Genomic DNA, 17,323 nt, shown 5'->3' on the forward strand with positions numbered 1-17,323 from the left:
TTTCCCACATGTACCACACACTGACTGATTCGAACAACGAGATACCACGTGTCCGAATCTCTGGCATTGATAGCATCGCATAGGAGGCGGAATGTACAGCATCACATCGCAACGATAGGTTGTTACCTTGACTTTCTCTGGCAACACTAGCAATTTGATGGAGACTATGAACGCACCCGTGGCAACGTCTTCACCGTTGAATTTGCGTGTGATACGCTGGACGTGGGGCATGCCACGGTGCTTCATGTCTTCCATCAATTCATCGTCAGTTATCAGGACGAGATCACGGTGGAAAATAACTCCACGAACCAAATTCAAGGTTTTGTGCTCTTCTACTTCGACGGGGATGTCGCCAAAGTGGTCGCACTTAAGCAATTGATCGGCTTGGAGCGCAGTGCTCGTGTTTAGAAGCAAACCACCATTGCGCACTTTCTTCGGGTCCTCAAGTTCACCATATAAACCTTCGATGTAGCGACTGAAAAGGATCGATTTAACCAGCTTCAAATCCTGCCCATCGGTTCTGGTAGCACCCAGGAACCTGGGGAAGCTGGAACCCAGAGTAATTCGCTGCGCTTGTTCCCAAGGGGTTGCCCCCTTAGGGAATCGAATGTTAAAGACTTGGGTAGTGAACTACCCGGGGTGGCAGGAGGAAGTTGTTTCGACGCCATGCCCGAAATCATCCTCCCCGAATGCCACCTACTCCGATCAGGGGTCCCTATACCCGAACCAAGCAGCCAAGGCAATACCCACCTGGTCATAGTAGGTCCGATGTTCGACGATGCCTAATACGGAATGACTGAGGCAATGAGCACTAGGACTCCCTTTTTCCAGTCACCCGCAATAGCATGTACCCCATAGCGTGTACAGAGCACTAAATATTGTAAAAAATAAATAAAAGTAATTAATAAGAATATGTCCTTCTGTACGGGGACCTGTGTTTTCAGGCGGATACTACTGCCCGGGTACATGACGCTCCCACCCGCCGCTTCCTGGGTGGTTGCTGGCACGGGCTTTCGAGCGTAGTCGCACACGTAGGAGCTCCATCGCCGAGCAGCACGCACATAAACAATTTAGAATGGTCTACATCTAACCCTCAAAAACAATAAAAAATAAAGAGTGGACCTTGGCCACATGACCCGTTAAGTCGCCTTCTACGACAGGTAGGGATTACCTATGAATGTATTCAACCCCTCCCATCCACAGGAGGTCCAACACATTTTACCAAACCGCAATCCATGTCCGCGCCTAGGTCGCCCCTTTTTGTCGCCTCATACGACAGGCACCCCTTACCGCGGGTGTATGCTACATGTACGTCCCCCACCTGCAGGGGTAGTGTGTTTGTTCCGCGTGAGGTATTTTATTTCCCTCAAGTCCGCCGTCAAGCCGGTTAGGATCCACCTATCCGCCACCTGGGTCGCGCCACGTGGGAGTATCACCTTCCCCCCTGCTACGCCTGCGTAGTAGGTTCGTGGAGAAGCGTTATAGGGAGCTACAATCACGGAGACGGGGTGGTCTAGGGAGCGGTGGTAAGGAACAGAGAATTGGAAATCAAGTAGGGATGACATGAAAGTGTTAGTGTTGAACTGTAGGAATAGAACTAAGTAATCTAATAGATGTATACATACCAGATAAATATAATAGGAGTTGAATAATGGACATAAATTATATAATGGATTCAGAAATATTCTCACGGAACTGGAGTGTGTATCGTAGAGATAGGATAGGAATGGTAGGAGTGGGAGTATTCATTCTGGTGAAGAAGAATTTGTAAGCTGCGATAAGGATAAAGATGACATACATGAAATTCTATGTTTAAAACTCATTTCTAAAGATAATACGCAAATTGATCTGTTTGGAGTGTACAGACCGAGAAAGGGTAGCGCTGACGCTGATTCAGAATTATTCGATAAGATGTGGGAAACGACATGGAAAGGAATGTGATTGTAGCGGGAAATCTCATTTTAACTAATGTCAATGCGTAATGCGAACGGCACGAAATATGACGAACAAATGGCAAATAAGTGAATATGGGAAGGGCAGCTGATTCACCAAGTGATGGAACCAACTAGAGGAAAGAATGTTTTGGACGTGGTGCAGGTAAAACCAGATGATCTCTATAGAGAAACCGAAGTAAGATGGCATTATTGATTACGAAGCTTTTTCCGTCATGGTTAAAAATAAATGTGAAAGAAAAGAACTCTTGAAATGACTATTAGTCAGTACCAAATGGCTGACAAGACAGGCATGAGGAATTAAAAAAAAGTAACTATGATCCGTAGAAAACGGTAAATAAAAAGGTAAACAGGCTCTAGGATAGAATGTGAAAACAGGTTTGTACATTTAAATCTGTAAGGAATTGTAAAGACCCACTATATTACAACAGAGAAGTAAAGAGATTAAGAAAGAGGTGCAGATTGGAAAGAAATAGAGTTAGAAATGGCTGGTTGTGGAAGTAAGGAGAAATTGAAGGAACCTACTAGGAAATAGAATCTAGGATAAAAGTCGACTAGGCAAGCATTATTAATTGGCACGTACAGGTACTTTAAGGAAATTGCAGGAATCATTAATGAACAAGGGGAGTGTGTATGCCAGGATCTTCAGTCAGCAGTATGTTAGGATTGTTGGTTACGAGGATAATGTCCAGGTAGAGGAGGTGGCTAATACTAAATAAGTAATAAAATTGACCTACGATAACAACGACATTTACAATAAGATACAAAATTTGAAAACTAGAAAAGGGATTGGAATTGATAAATGAAATGAAATTACGTAAGGCGTTTAGTGCCAGGAGTGTCCGAGGACAAGTTCGGCTCGCCAGATGCAGGTCTTTTGATTTGACTCCCGTATGCGACCTGCGCGTCGTGATGAGGATGAAATGATGATGAAGACGACACATATACCCAGCCCCCGTGCCAGCGAAATTAACCAAGTAAGGTTAAAATTCCCGACCCTGCCGGGAATCGAACCTGGGACCCCTTTGGCCAAAGGCCGACACGCTAACATTTAGTCATGGAGCCGGACTGGAATTGATAAGATTTCTGGGGATATACTGAAGACAATGTGTTGGGATATAGTGCCATATCTGACGTACAGTACTTAAAAGGTCTTAAAAGGACTATTAGGCAGTACCATATGGCTGATAACACAGGCATGAGGGAAAATAAGAAAGTAACTATGATCGGTGGAGAACGGTAAATAAAAATGTAAACAGACTCTGGGATAGGTTTAAGTATGTTTGCATGATACAAGTAAAGAAGTGGATCAGAGATAATACTTTTTGCAGATGATGTTATTCTGTATAGAGTAATAAATAAGTTACAAGCAACTGAAAAATGACCTCGATAATGTTGTGAGATGGCCAGTACACAATTGAATGATGATAAACGGGATTAAATGTCAGGTTGTGAAAGTCATAAATAGGAAAAGTCTTCTCAGTTTTACTTACTGCGTTGATGAGTTGAATGTTCGTTATGGGAATCATTGTAAATACCTACATGTTGGACCGGGTGCACTTCACCCCATGCACAGCCCTGTTCCCGGCCAATTTCTAACTACCTCTAAGCTATAGTGCATGCATTCAAATAAACTGTCAGAACTTCACTAGCTTTTGAAGGACTACTGTGTATTTTTCTAGTGGCCTTCCTGAATAGTTGTTGAAATGCAGGTTATTTCTTGAGATCTATTTCGGCTCATAATTTTTGGAAATATGTTTTTTTTACTAGGGGATCGGTTGGCCAGTAATCTTCCAAACATAATTTTTTCACCTGCCCTATCAATATACACAGAACAATATTTTTTAATTTCTCTGCTAGTGACATTAGTCCACTTAAGTGTTTTAGGGGATACGTTATGAGAATGTGAATTCTGCTTATAGTATAAGTTTGTCTTTTCAGCTACATACTGAAAATATTCCCCACCAAACGTAAGTCTTGCTACTCGTCCTATGTTTCCAGATTTATTAGGCCATACCTTTATACCAGGAGCACCTTCAAAATCCTCTAGCCTAGGTTCACTCTTGTCCATAACCCAGTTGTCCGAAAACACTACAATATTTAGAATATTTACACCCGTAACACAATTATCAGACTCGTTCTGCGCTACGTGAGTTCCACACCTTGAAGATAAGACTATATCCTCGTCATCTCTTGAAACATTTCCGTTAGAAGATATTTCATCATCGAACTCTAAATATTCAGCATCACTTAGATATTCGGAGCCTGTATCAGCACACAATTCGCGAATAATTTCATCTTTGTCTAAACACGTGCGATCCCTGGGCGCTGCCATCTTGCATGGCTCTTCGAATATATGAAGAATACTCGAAAAGAAATGCGACTATCGATTGTGTAGAACCATACATAAGAGTTCTATCACCCCTGACCTCGAAATAGTTCCCGTATTCCTCAAAAGATAGCACAAAAGTTCAGTCTGCTGGGTCTGCTGTTACCACGAGATAACTCGGGACCGGTCCGCAACGCTCGGCTAGCCAAACACGAGTTTTCTCGGGACCGGTCCGCAACGCTCGGCTAGCCAAACACGAGTTTTCTCGGGACCGGTCCGCAACGCTCGGCTAGCCAAACACGAGTTTTCTCGGGATCGGTCCGCAACGCTCGGCTAGCCAAACACGAGTTTTCTCGGGATCGGTCCGCAACGCTCGGCTAGCCAAACACGAGTTTTCTCGGGATCGGTCCGCAACGCTCGGCTAGCCAAACACGAGTTTTCTCGGGATCGGTCCACAATGTGTTTTAAAATAAGGAAAGATATTCATTGGTGTAATCACATCAATGAGAGTGTAAATAAAGGGTACAGATTTCTTTACACGGTTATGAGGGTGTTCAGGGGTTGTAGTAAGGATGTAAAGTAGAGGGCATGTAAATCTTTGGCAATATCCCAACTAGAGTATGGTTCCATTTCATGGGACCCTCACCAGGATTACTTCATTCAAGAACTGGAAAATATCCAATAAACGTGGCTTTAATAAAAGTACAGCTGAAATGGGAAGCCATGGAAAACAAGGGCTGCCGATGGTAGCATTCGGACTCACTGTATCCAGAATCCAAGCAGCTATTGCGACAAACCGCTCACTGCCACATAATCAAGTGTGTTTTCTTCGGAACGGGGAACAGGTCGTGTAGAAAAAAGTAGGCTGCTGAGTGCACATTATGAAAGTATATAAAGTTTTCGTTTATTATCTGGCAGCTTACTAAGCGGGAGTTGTGGTGTTCTGAAATTCGGAGTTTCAATTCCAGTCAGATAGCGAACTGCATAAAAACTTCGTCGGTATGTCACAAGCTTCATGTGAAGGCATATTACGAATAAGAAATATGATTAAGATCCTTTGCGACCGACAACACAGTCTTTTGTTGATAACAACTTAATTCTAGCACGTTTACTGTTGACAATTTAGAATCGATCTTTGTAAAGTTGAAAGAAGCTATGCTTATAAAAATTGATTGCAATCTAAACGAAGTCGGTGTCGAGGTGTATTGAGAAGGATGTATGTATGTTCAGTCCGTGAGCGCTAACGCTGCTGGGATCCCCAACAGCTCTGCCATCAGCTGTCATAGATGGCCTAGGCATTGCTGAAGAGGAGTACTAGGAAAATGAGGAGTGAAGTAGTTTCCCTTTGTCCTCACCGAGCCAGAGTTGTTATTACATATCAGTGTGCCAAGCCCGCTGAAATGATGATGACGAGAGTTAACAAAAAGATGAGAAAATGAGTAAGAGATTAAAACAATCAGTGGATTTAATTCGCAATGTCTTATATTCTAATTAAATAAATAAATACCGGCAAGTTACTTCGAAATCTCCAATGATGCAGGAATGAAAGGATACCATATCACCATGTGGTGTCGTAGGCCTTCTGTAAGTCAAAGAAAACAACTACCAAATGCTGTTTGAGGAGAAACGCATCATTGATATAGCTCTCCAGGCGTACCAAGTGGTCAGTGGCGGATCGAGCGGCTCGAAAACCACACTGGTACTCGGACAAGAGTCCTTCGTTCTCCAGACACCACACAAGTCCGCGATTTACCATCCTCTCAAATTGCTTACACAGGCAGCTTGAAAGTCAAATCGGTCTGTAACTTCCTGCATACTTAATATCTTTGTCAGGCTTGAAGACAGGGATGACTATGACCCCTCGCCAATGAGACGGAAAATCGCCCTCCATCCAGATTCGAATGAACACACGAAGGAGGTATAGAAGACTGTCCTCACTAAGGTGTTTCAAGATCTGGTTATGGATTTGTCTGGTCCAGGAGAAGTGTCCTTGTAAAGCGCTAAGGCGCAGCGGAGTTCCCACTCCGTAAACGGCATGAGTGGCAAAACTGAGGTAATGAAGTTCTGCCTCCCACTTCAGAGCGAGGAAATCAGGATGGTAATTCCCGGAACCAGACACATCCGCGAAATCTGAAAGTGGTTCAGTGACGATACTACCTGCAATTGAAATTCCCGGTACAGAAGATGACCCTTGCATACCCGAAATACGTCGAAGTTTAGTCCACACTTGAGATGATGGAATTTGTGACGTCATAGAGGACACATATCTGTCTCACGACGCTTTCTTACCTTGGCGGATAAGAACTCGCACCATAGCGCGGAGTTGTTTAAATGTTACCAAGTTGGCCGCAGTAGGCTGTCTACGGTAACGTTTATGAGCTCGACGGCGTTCTTTGATAGCTGCTGCTATTGCCTCGTTCCACCAAGGAACGAGTTTCCGACGAGGAAGACCCGAGAAGGATGAATGGACTCCTCAGCAGCAGCAAGAATAACTTGGGTGATGCTATTTCCTCGCCGACAGTTCGAATGATATCATCCTTGAAGGCAGCTAGTGATGTGTACTTTGGCCAATCAGCAAGTTTAAGAATCCATCGAGGAGGAGCCTCGACGGATTTATGTTTCAACAAAGTAAGGATGATGGGAAAGTGGTCACTGTCATAGAGATCATCGTGTGTATTCCACCGAAACAGCGGAACAAACGTTCGACTGCATAGAGTTACGTCTCTACGAGAATATGTGCCGTAACGTACACTAAAGTTAGTTGGTTCCCCTGTGTTCAAAATACATAAATCCAGCTCTGATACCAATCTTTCCAGCTCTCGTCCCCGGCGGCAAGGCATCTCAGAGCCCCATATGGGGTGATGGGCGTTAAAATATCCCAACAAGATGAAGGGAGGTGCAAGCTGATCTATAAGATCAGTGACATCATTTATATTAAGAGGCTGGCCTGGTGAAATATAAACGTTACACACTGTAGCTATGACAGGCAGAGGTACCTGCACCGCAATTGCTTCCAGTGGGGTCTTTAGAGGAACTTCTTCGCTGTAAGTATCAGAACTGACAAAAATGCCCACGCCACCAGACGCCCAGAGAGCGCGCAGGTTTGGGAGCAGGAGTACCCCCTGGCGCAGACTCATAACCCCAGATGAGGGGCATGACTTCTCCTTTGCAGCGGAAGTGCGAGAGCGCTCAGCAAGGGCGCTATTCTTCGCCGCCTTCTTCTTTTCTTGTTTAGACTGCCTGGGAGATCGTTTCCAAGCCCTGGTCGAAGATGCCGCTTCCGCCGGCTGGGTCGCGGCATTCGCCGACCTCTTATGGAGTGGAGACTTAGCCTTCCCCTTTTGCTCTGAAGGCTGGGTACTGCCAGCCGGCACAGACTTCTGGTTGGTCGTAGATTGGGTTGTCTCCCCCTTCGAACTTTTACACTTTGCTACGTTGCTGGGAGCAGCAACAGTTGCCTTGGGCGCAGCGATCAACACAGGTGACGATGTTGAAAATGACGAACCTGGAAGACTCTGAGCTATCATGCTGTTGTCGATTGTACGGGCATGTATATTCGTGGAATTAAACTTCCGGAGCGCTTCCTGGTAGGAAACACCATCCAGGTTCTTGATCTCCTGGATCTTCTTCTCACTCAGATATGTCGGACAGTTCAGATACAGAGGAGAATGAAAACCGGAGCGGTTAATGCACTTGTACGGAGTTGTGCACTCCTCCGCGCCGAGAGCTACTCGTCCACGTGTACCACATACAGACTGATTCGAAGAGCGAGATGCCATGTGCCCGATGATGATGATGATGATGATGATTGTTGTTTTAAGGGGCCTAACGTCGAAGGTCATTGGCCCGTAATGGAACGAGATGGACGACATGATACTTGATATATAACATTTTAAAATGTATACACTGACATGAGTTATAAAATGGTACTGAGGAAATGATTATGAGATTAAAATACCAGTGAATCTAATTCGCAATGCCTTATTTTCTAATAAAATAAGAGGAAATACAGGGAAAGAAGGAATAAGGCATTGCCTGGTAGTGCAGATATATACACATAATTTAAATTAGACGTTAAAATAACACATTAAAATACGCAACACAAACTAAAATGAAGTCAATGGGATAAAAGCGCAATTGGCACAAATACACGAGGAGAAGGGACATCCTTAGACACTGTGAAACAGACCACTATCCGTCATAAAGTGGATGACGTGGTCTGCTGACTGCTCGTCATTTCGCAAGATAAGGGAGATGGTACCCGGGAGGTTAAGACTACGGCGAAGATCGACCAGGTCCATACACTCCGTAAGGATGTGTACCACGCTATGATGGTCGCCGCAGGTACACACCGGATTGGGTTTTCATTTCAAAAGATGAGAGTGAGTCATGATACCGTGGCAGATCCGAAAACGACATACTACCACGGCTTCCCATAGCGAAGACCGAAGGGAAGTCCTCCAACCCTTCGTTGTTCCTTTCTTCGCTCTCAGCTTATTGGGAGGTGGAATGGCCTGCCACTCAATCTCCCAATGCGAAATAACCAGATGTCTCAGCTCAGAGAAAATATCACTTGCTGGAACCTTGAAAGGCAACGGGGGCATTGTAACTGCCTCCTTGGCAGCCTGATCTACTAATTCGTCTCCCTCTATGCCCATGTGGCTACGGAGCCACAGAAAAGTAATTCTGGTGTCGGCATGCGAACACCCGGCGAGCAGGTCCTGGATCCGCTGCACCAGAGTGTCCGTAACTGTGTCCGTGTCTGTAACTGCTATCCAAGCGTATTCCAACCGGCCGCCTTGCTCGAGTACAAGCAGCGTACCGCAAACGGTTGCCAAAGTTGAACACGCAAGGATAGCTTGGAAGAAGTGGCATCTGTCGCAAATTAGCAGCAAAGGAAAGAAGCATTTGCTGGCGCCTCAGATGTAAAGGCGGCACACCAGACTCAGCGAGCTGGCTGGCTATGGGGCTTGTTCGAAAGGCTCCCGTCGCAAACCGAACCCCGCTGTGGTGGATGTTGTTCAGCTTTGAAAGGACATTTGGTCTTGCTGAGCTATATGCTGCACTTCCTTAGTCTAACCGGGATAAAATATGTGCCCTATAGAGTCATAAGAGCACCGTGCGGTCAGTCCACAAGAAGTGCTGCTAAGAAACGTCATGATATTCATCTTCTTAGTGAATTGCACTTTTAACTGCCGCACATGTGGCTTCCGCGATAATTTGTTATCGAAAAGGAGCCCGAGAATTCGGTAATTGTCAACTACAGGAATAGCTACATTTCCTAAATAAAGTTCAGGAGGATGGTGAAGAGAACCATGGCGACAAAAGTGGACTACACAGGACTTTGTGGTGAGAAAACGAAAGCCATGTTCGAAGGTCCACTGCAACACTCTCCTAATAGCTTGGTGCAATTGTCGCTCTGCGACTGCCTTATTACGCGAGCTATAGTGCTGCGCAAAGTCGTCCACATATAGCAACGGTATGACTTCTGTACCAGCAGCAGCAAAAATATCGTTTATGGCAATCGCGAACAGAGTGATACTAAGGACCGATCCCTGTGGGACTCCATTTCCTAGAACTCGGACACGGAATAGACGGTGGGACAAAGAAATCGCAATAAATACCGTCAAGTTACCTCGGAATCTCCATTGAAGCAGGACTGGAAGGGTACCAAATCGCCATGTGGATGTCGTAGGCCTTCTGTAAGTAAAAAAAAAAAAACAGCTACCAAATGCTGTTTGCGGAGAAACGCATCCTGGATGGAGCTCTCCAAGCGTACCAAGTGGTCAGTGGTCGAGCGAGCGGCTCGAAAACCACACTGGTACTCGAAGAAGAGTCCTTTTTTCTCCATATACCACACAAGTCTGCGATTGACCATCCTCTCAAATAGCTTACACAGGCAGTTTGTAAGACAAATTGGTCTGTAACTTCTTGTACACTTAGGATCTTTGTAAGTCTTGAGGACAGGAATGACTATGCCTCTCGCCACTGAGGCGGAAAATCACCCTCTATCCAGATTCAGTTGAACATATGAAGGAGATATTTTGGACTATCATCAATAATGTGTTTCAATATCTGATTATGGATGTTGTCTGGTCCAGGAGACGTGTCCTTGCAAAGCGCCAGGGCACTGCGGAATTCGCATTCCGCAAATTGCCCGTGGTAGTCCTCTGAAACCTGAGGGCAAAACTAAGGGTATTACGTTCTGTTTCCCGCTTCACAGCGAGGAAATCACGATGGTAATGCCGGAGTCAGATACATCCGCGAAATGACTAGCTAGATGGTTAGCAATCGAGAGTGTGTCAGTGACGATATTGCCTGCAGTGGAGATTCCCAGTACAGAAGATGACCCTTGGATACCCTAAATTCGTCGAAGCATAGTCCACACTTGATATGATGGAGGATGTGACGACATAGACAACACATATCTCTCCTGCGAAGCCTTCTTTCTTTGTCGAATAAGAACTCGCGCCTGAGCGCGAAACTTCTTAAATTTTACCAAGTTGGCCACAGTAGGCTCTCTACGGTAACGTTTAGGAGCGCGACGGCGTTCTTTGATGGCTGCTGCTATTTCTTCGTTCCACAAAGGAACGAGTTTTCGGCGAGGGGTCCCCGAGAAGAACGGAATGGACTCCTCAGCAGCAGCACTTGGGTGACGTAAGTTATTTCTTCGCCGACGGTCCGCCTGATATCGTCATTAAAGACAGCTAGGTATGTGTACTTTGGCCAATCAACAATTTTAAGAATCCATCAAGTGAGAGCCTCGACGGATTTATTTTTCAACAAAGTAAGGATGATGGAAAAATGGTCACTGTCACAGAGATCATCGTGTGTATTCCACCGAAATAGCGGAACCAACGTTCGGCTGCATATACTTACGTCTATGCGAGAATATGTGCCTTAACGTACACTAAAGTGAGTTGGTTCCCCTGTGATCAAAATACATAAATTCAGCTCTGTTACTAATGTTTCCTGCTCTCTTCCCCGGGGGCAAAGGCCTCTCATAGCCTGATATAGGGCGATGGGCGTTAAAATATCCCAATAAGAGGAAGGGAGGTAGAAGCTGATCTATAAGATCAGTAACATCATTTATGTTAAGAAGCTGGCCTGGTGGAATACAAAACATTACAAACTGTTCCTATGACAGGCAGATGTACCCGCACCGTAATAGTTTCCAGTGGGGTCTTTAGAGGAACCTCTTCGCTACTTAACGTACAAAAATGCCCACGCCACCAGACGCTCGGTGAGTATAATATCGTTCTGTCGAGTATAGTCTGAAATTTCTCAAGACCGTATGATGACCAGGTCTGAAGTTGGTCACCTGAATACAGATTATACTCGCTGCATACTCACTAATGAGCTGACGTAATTCAGCAAGATGCCTGTCATAACCGTTACAATTCCACTGTAACAATGCCATTGTGTGGAATATAAAGGGAGTGTGAAGTTATGAGCGACAAAATGCTTGCAAGCGGACAGTGGACAGCGCGACATCCATCCCGTCATCAACAGACGGCGGGGATGCCGCCCAGAACTACGACGCTTTTCGGGGGCGATCAAGTCCCCTACGAGGAGAGCGCGCAGGCTTGGGAGCAGGAGTACCTGCTGGCGCAGACCCATTACCCCCCAGATGGGGGCATGACTTCTCAATCGCAGGGGAAGTGCGATAGCGCTCAGCAAGAGCGCTCCTCTTCGCCGCCTTCTTCATTACTGGCTTAGACGGGCTGGGAGATGGTTTCCCAGCCCTGGTCGACGACGCCGCCTCCGATGGCTGGGGCACGGCTTTCGCCGACCTTTTGGGATGGGAGACTTAGCCTTCCCCTCTTGCTGTGCCGGCAGGGAACTGCACAGCCGCCACAGACTTCTGGTTGGTCGTGATTGGGTTGTCCCACTCTTCGAGCTCCTACACTTTGCGACGTTGCTGGGAGCAGCAACAGTCGCCTTGGGGGCAGCGATCAGCACAGGTGACGATGTTGAAAATGACGAACCTTGAAGACTCTGAGCTATCATACTATAGCGGAGCGTACGGGCAGGTTTATTCGTAGAATTAAACTTACGGCGCCCTTCCTGGTAGGAAAGACCATCCAGGGTCTTGCTCTCCTGGATTTTCTTCTCACTCAGATATGTCGGACAGTTCCGATCCCGAGGAGAATGAAATCCGGAGCAGTTAGTGCACTTGTACGGAGTTGTGCACTCCTCCGCGCCGTTAGCTACTCGTCCATATCTATCTCATACAGACTAATTCGAACAGCGAGGTACCATATGTCCGAATCGCTGGCATTGATAGCATCGCATAGGAGGCGGGATGTACGGCCTCACATCGCAACGATAAGTTGTTACCTTGAGTTTCTCTGGTAACACTGACAACTTGAAAGAGACAATGAAGGCACCAGTGGCAACGTCTTCACCGTTGACCTTGCGCGTATTTCGCCGGACGTGCGTCACCCCACGGTTCTTCATGTCTTCCATTAACTCGTCGTCAGTGTTCAAAATAAGGTCGCGGTGAAGGATAACTCCGCGAACCAGATTCAAGGACTTATGCTCCTCCACTTTAACGGGTATTTCGCCAAAGTGGTCGCACATAAGCAACTGATCAGCTTGCAGTGCTGTACGAGTCTTCAAAAGCAGACTACCGTTGAGCATTTTCTTGAGGTTCTCAAGTTCGCCGTAGACACCTTCGATGTGTCTACTAAAAAGGATCGACTTTACCAGCTTAAAATCATGCCCATCACTTCTGGTAGCGACCAGAAACCTAGGGAAGCCGGATCACATTCCTTGGCGCTGCGCATGTTCCCAGGGTGTTGAACCTCTCAGGGAAGCAAAAGTTAAAGTCTTAGGAGGTGGACCACCTTGAGAGGGGGGACTTCGTTTGGAAGCCATGCCCGAAAACTTCCTCCCGGAATGCCATCCACTCCGATCAGGGGTCTCTGTAGCCGAACCAAGCAGCCTAGGCAATACCCACCTGGTCGTAGCAGGTACTGCCCGGGGTCCGAAGTTGGACGATGCCTAAAACGGAATGATTGAGGCAATGAGCACTAGGACTTCCTTCCTCCAGTCACCCGCAATAGCATGTACCCCATAGCGTGTACAGAGCACTAAATATAGAGAAAAAACAATAAAAAATAATTAATAATAATATATTCTTCTCGCATTCGGCTGTGCGGGGACCTGTGTTGTCAGGCGGACACTACTGCCTAGGTACATGGCGCTCCCACCCGCAAATTTCCCGGTGGGTATCTGCGAGCTTCTGGGAGTAATCGCACACGTAAGAGGCCTATCTCCGGGCAGGGCGCACATCAAAATTTGGAAATGGTCTACAACTGACCCTCGGAAAGTCATTAATATGTAAATAGGGGTCCATGGCCACGTGACCCTTTTAGTCGCCTTCTACGACAGGCGGATGTGGAAGTATTCAGCCTCTCCCACCCACAGGAGGTCCTAACATTATACCAAACCTCAATCCATGTGCACGCCTAGGTTGCCGCTTTTAGTCGACCCATACGAAGGGCAGGGGATACCGCGGGTGTATTCTTTTTGTGCGTCCCCCACCCGCATGGGGTAGTGTGTTTGGTCCGAGAGAGGTATTTTATTTCCCTCAAGTGCGCCAGCAAGCCGGTTAGGACCCCCTATCCGCCACCTGGGACCCGCCACGTGGGAGTATCGCCTCTCCTCCTGCTACGCCAGCCTTGTAGGTTCGTGGCCACTGAAATGCATACACTAAGCGACCCTATGAGCAATATTTTCACACTATTCATAGCAGGGACTGGCTGAATAAGGTTTGCTATTACTAGCATCGCTCGTACCTCAGTCACTTTCATATTGTTAAAGCCAAGGATAAGACAAAGGTAGATCCGTGAAAGTAACAAAATTACTTTAGCCTATACCAGAAGACATAAGCACTAGGTCCTGCCAGCAAAGGCAAATAGGAAAGGATGGGGGTGAGATATTCTGCGCAGGTGCAACACGACACAGTGATGATCGGAGAAACACGCCCGTTCACTATGTTGGATTCTGTATCACGAATATTCTCCTTCTTGGGACCGTAACTCCCGACTCTTGGCGTGAAATGTCCAGACCCTGCCATTGTCTCATTCTTGATGCAATAGTCTTATTTTAGGGTCCGATCATGGTACAGATATGGTGATATGATACAAGAGTCCCACAGCCACTGATGTGGAGTCTCACGGATTCGTGTAGATGATGGGTCATTCGCTTCCGTTCACACATTTCATTTTACATCCTTCTTCTTCCTGGCATCTTCTTCTGTCATCGTCATCAGCAGGCCATTATTGAGTAAAAATGTGGAACGTAAATAATACAGTCTGAAGTAGGTAGTGTATGTGTCTCACCGACTCCACGTCAGTTCGATGAAGTATGTGTCACTTTATTAATCAGATATTATTAATGTAATATGTTCTGTAAATTTTTATTTTTCATATCTTATGATGTAGTAATCCGGATGGCAAAAATTAAAAAAATATCATTTTTCCGGTCTTTGAAAAATATGTCATATATATAAGCAAGTCGGATTTGGGCGATTTATATATAAAGGCAAACATGAAAAGGACGTGAATTAATGAAGCCCATACAGGCATCTCAGAAACTCGTAACTTTTTACTGAAAAATCTGATGACCTCAAGATCCCCAGAAAAATCGAAAATTCTCAAAATTCCCTGAGGAGGCCACGCGGGGGCAAATTTGGAACTCAGCATAAGAACACTTTCGGATATATTAATTCAAAGCGACATCGTGGGCTTAAAAACTTTCAGGAAATTCCTAATTTTTGCTGTCCTTCCCCTAATCAAGATGGTGGCACAATCTTCCAGACGTGCTAGATAATTTAAATTTGACATAATTATAGCTTTCAGCCTTTAACCGAAGGAAAAATTCCAAGGTGTCAAAAATTTACAACTTCTATCCCCTAAAAACATCGAAACATAGAGGCATTTTAATGACTGTGCAGACCGTCCTTTCGAGGTATTTGGTGGCTAAACGGTAAGTCGTATCACAAAACGGATGGCACAATCACAGTCCAATTAGGAGTGATCTTTAACTTTGCTCCTATTGGCTTTTTGTTTTATGTATATACCTTATACGTAGGTTTGCATCTATTTCTGGAGTTTAAAAAAGTTTTGTGATTTTTACACAATTTTTCATTGTTTGACACACTTATAGTAAAGAAAGAATCATCAAATCCGGCACGAACAATGGACTGCGCAGTGGCAATATGCGTGCCAATAATGCTGTTTTCACCTTTCACACAAATATCGGAAAATTAATGCAATTTTTTAAAACTGTACCCAAATTACGAGCTTTTCAACGTTCTTAACTCAATGTGACCCATAAGTAGATAAGATACGAGATAATATCATGCAATTAACCATGTAGATCAATAAAAGAGGTGTCTTACGGTGCTATCCGTTTGTCAATTTCACGTAACGCTAAACAACATTTAATCTTCAAGTGATGTTTTCCAGTATTGTAAACGTGCATATACTTCCGGATATCGATGTATACACATTCATTGAAGTCGATTTGTAGCGATCTTGAAATGGGGCGTCTGCCATTATAAATAATCTTTTACAAATTCATCATGACCGTCAGTAGGATAATAGGAGTTGAGTCTGCAATTGTAATCAATTCCCCCCACATCGAATTTGACTGGCAGTAGGAATGGAGAACTTCTCCAATACCTGTGTATCTAGCATTAGTAAGGAGAGCGATTTCGATTTTACTGGCAGTAGGCAAATGTTCCCGCCATTATAAACAAATGTATCCATCTAAATTGTGACTGGCATAGGGCAAAGTGACCTGCTATTATAATCGTAACTCATCAACTTGAGTGTAACTGGCAGTAAGCTGACTGGCAATATGAAAATAGGCCTTTCATTATAATAACAGCACAACTCAATTTTGACTGGCAGTAGGGAAGGTACCTGCCATTATAATGAGAACTTCTAAACTGGAATGTGCCAGGAAATAGGGAAAGGAGCCTGCCATTGTAACGAAATCTCCTCCAATCGTTTGCAATAGGCACGGGGGGGGGTGCCATTATTACAAAAACTTCCCTACTCGATTGCTAACGGCAGTAGGCAAGTGAGCCTGCCGTTATCGTCACAACTCCGCAACTCCAACATTACATTGGAAACAAAGTGTAGGGTTCTCCCGATACTGTTTCTCGGATAAGGATAAGAGACATGCAGTTTAAAACAATATCTTATTCACTGAGTGTAAAGAGATTTACATGGATATCCTATACAGTTTGGAATACCGTAGCGAAACACGGGTACATTTGCTAGTAATAAAATTTTTGTGTGCGTTCACTTAAGAACCAGCTATTGTGATCATTTATTTCGTTAAATTAAGATTTAAATTACCAATAAAACTTAATTAAAACCATAAAATCAATATTACCACAGCACCTGTGACACATTATGTGGCAGTTCCGAGCACCAGGAACTCAATTATAATGCTCTTGGGCGTAATAAAATAAATCCTTTATAACTTTGCAGTAATTAGTTCTAAAATTCCATACCCTCATCTTGTTTCGTAGTTATCTGCTAACAACACTACACTAAACATGTCAAAGCTGTGTATCACGTTGCTTATGTTGGTTTTGCTGGCTGCTAACGGTAAGCGTAAACTATTTGTATTGCACATCATGTTTCTTATCAACGTCTCTCAATCTGTAATCCTAGTTAATAACGTAGCTAACGGACCAAAACGTTTCATGCATTTCGTTTTATTGTAAACATTGCAATATATAGCGTGCTCAGTATACAGTGCCATTGGGGAATTGGTAATATAAAGATCAATGAAGAATCTGTCTACTGCAAATATGTTACCAAATATTATAGGAAATCGTTTATAAACCAAAAACCCATCAACGAAATCACTTAAATCCCCTTAAATGCTAGGATACGGACGACGATCTATTCGTTAATCCTGGCATCTGCACTCGTCTCGGATGGCCCCAAACATGTGGAAATCCTTAGAAATATCCGCCGTCACTGATATCTGGCGCCATACAATGTGCACGAGG

The sequence above is a fragment of the Anabrus simplex genome, chromosome X (assembly GCF_040414725.1).
Source record: "Anabrus simplex isolate iqAnaSimp1 chromosome X, ASM4041472v1, whole genome shotgun sequence".
In the NCBI taxonomy this organism is placed as follows: domain Eukaryota; kingdom Metazoa; phylum Arthropoda; class Insecta; order Orthoptera; family Tettigoniidae; genus Anabrus; species Anabrus simplex.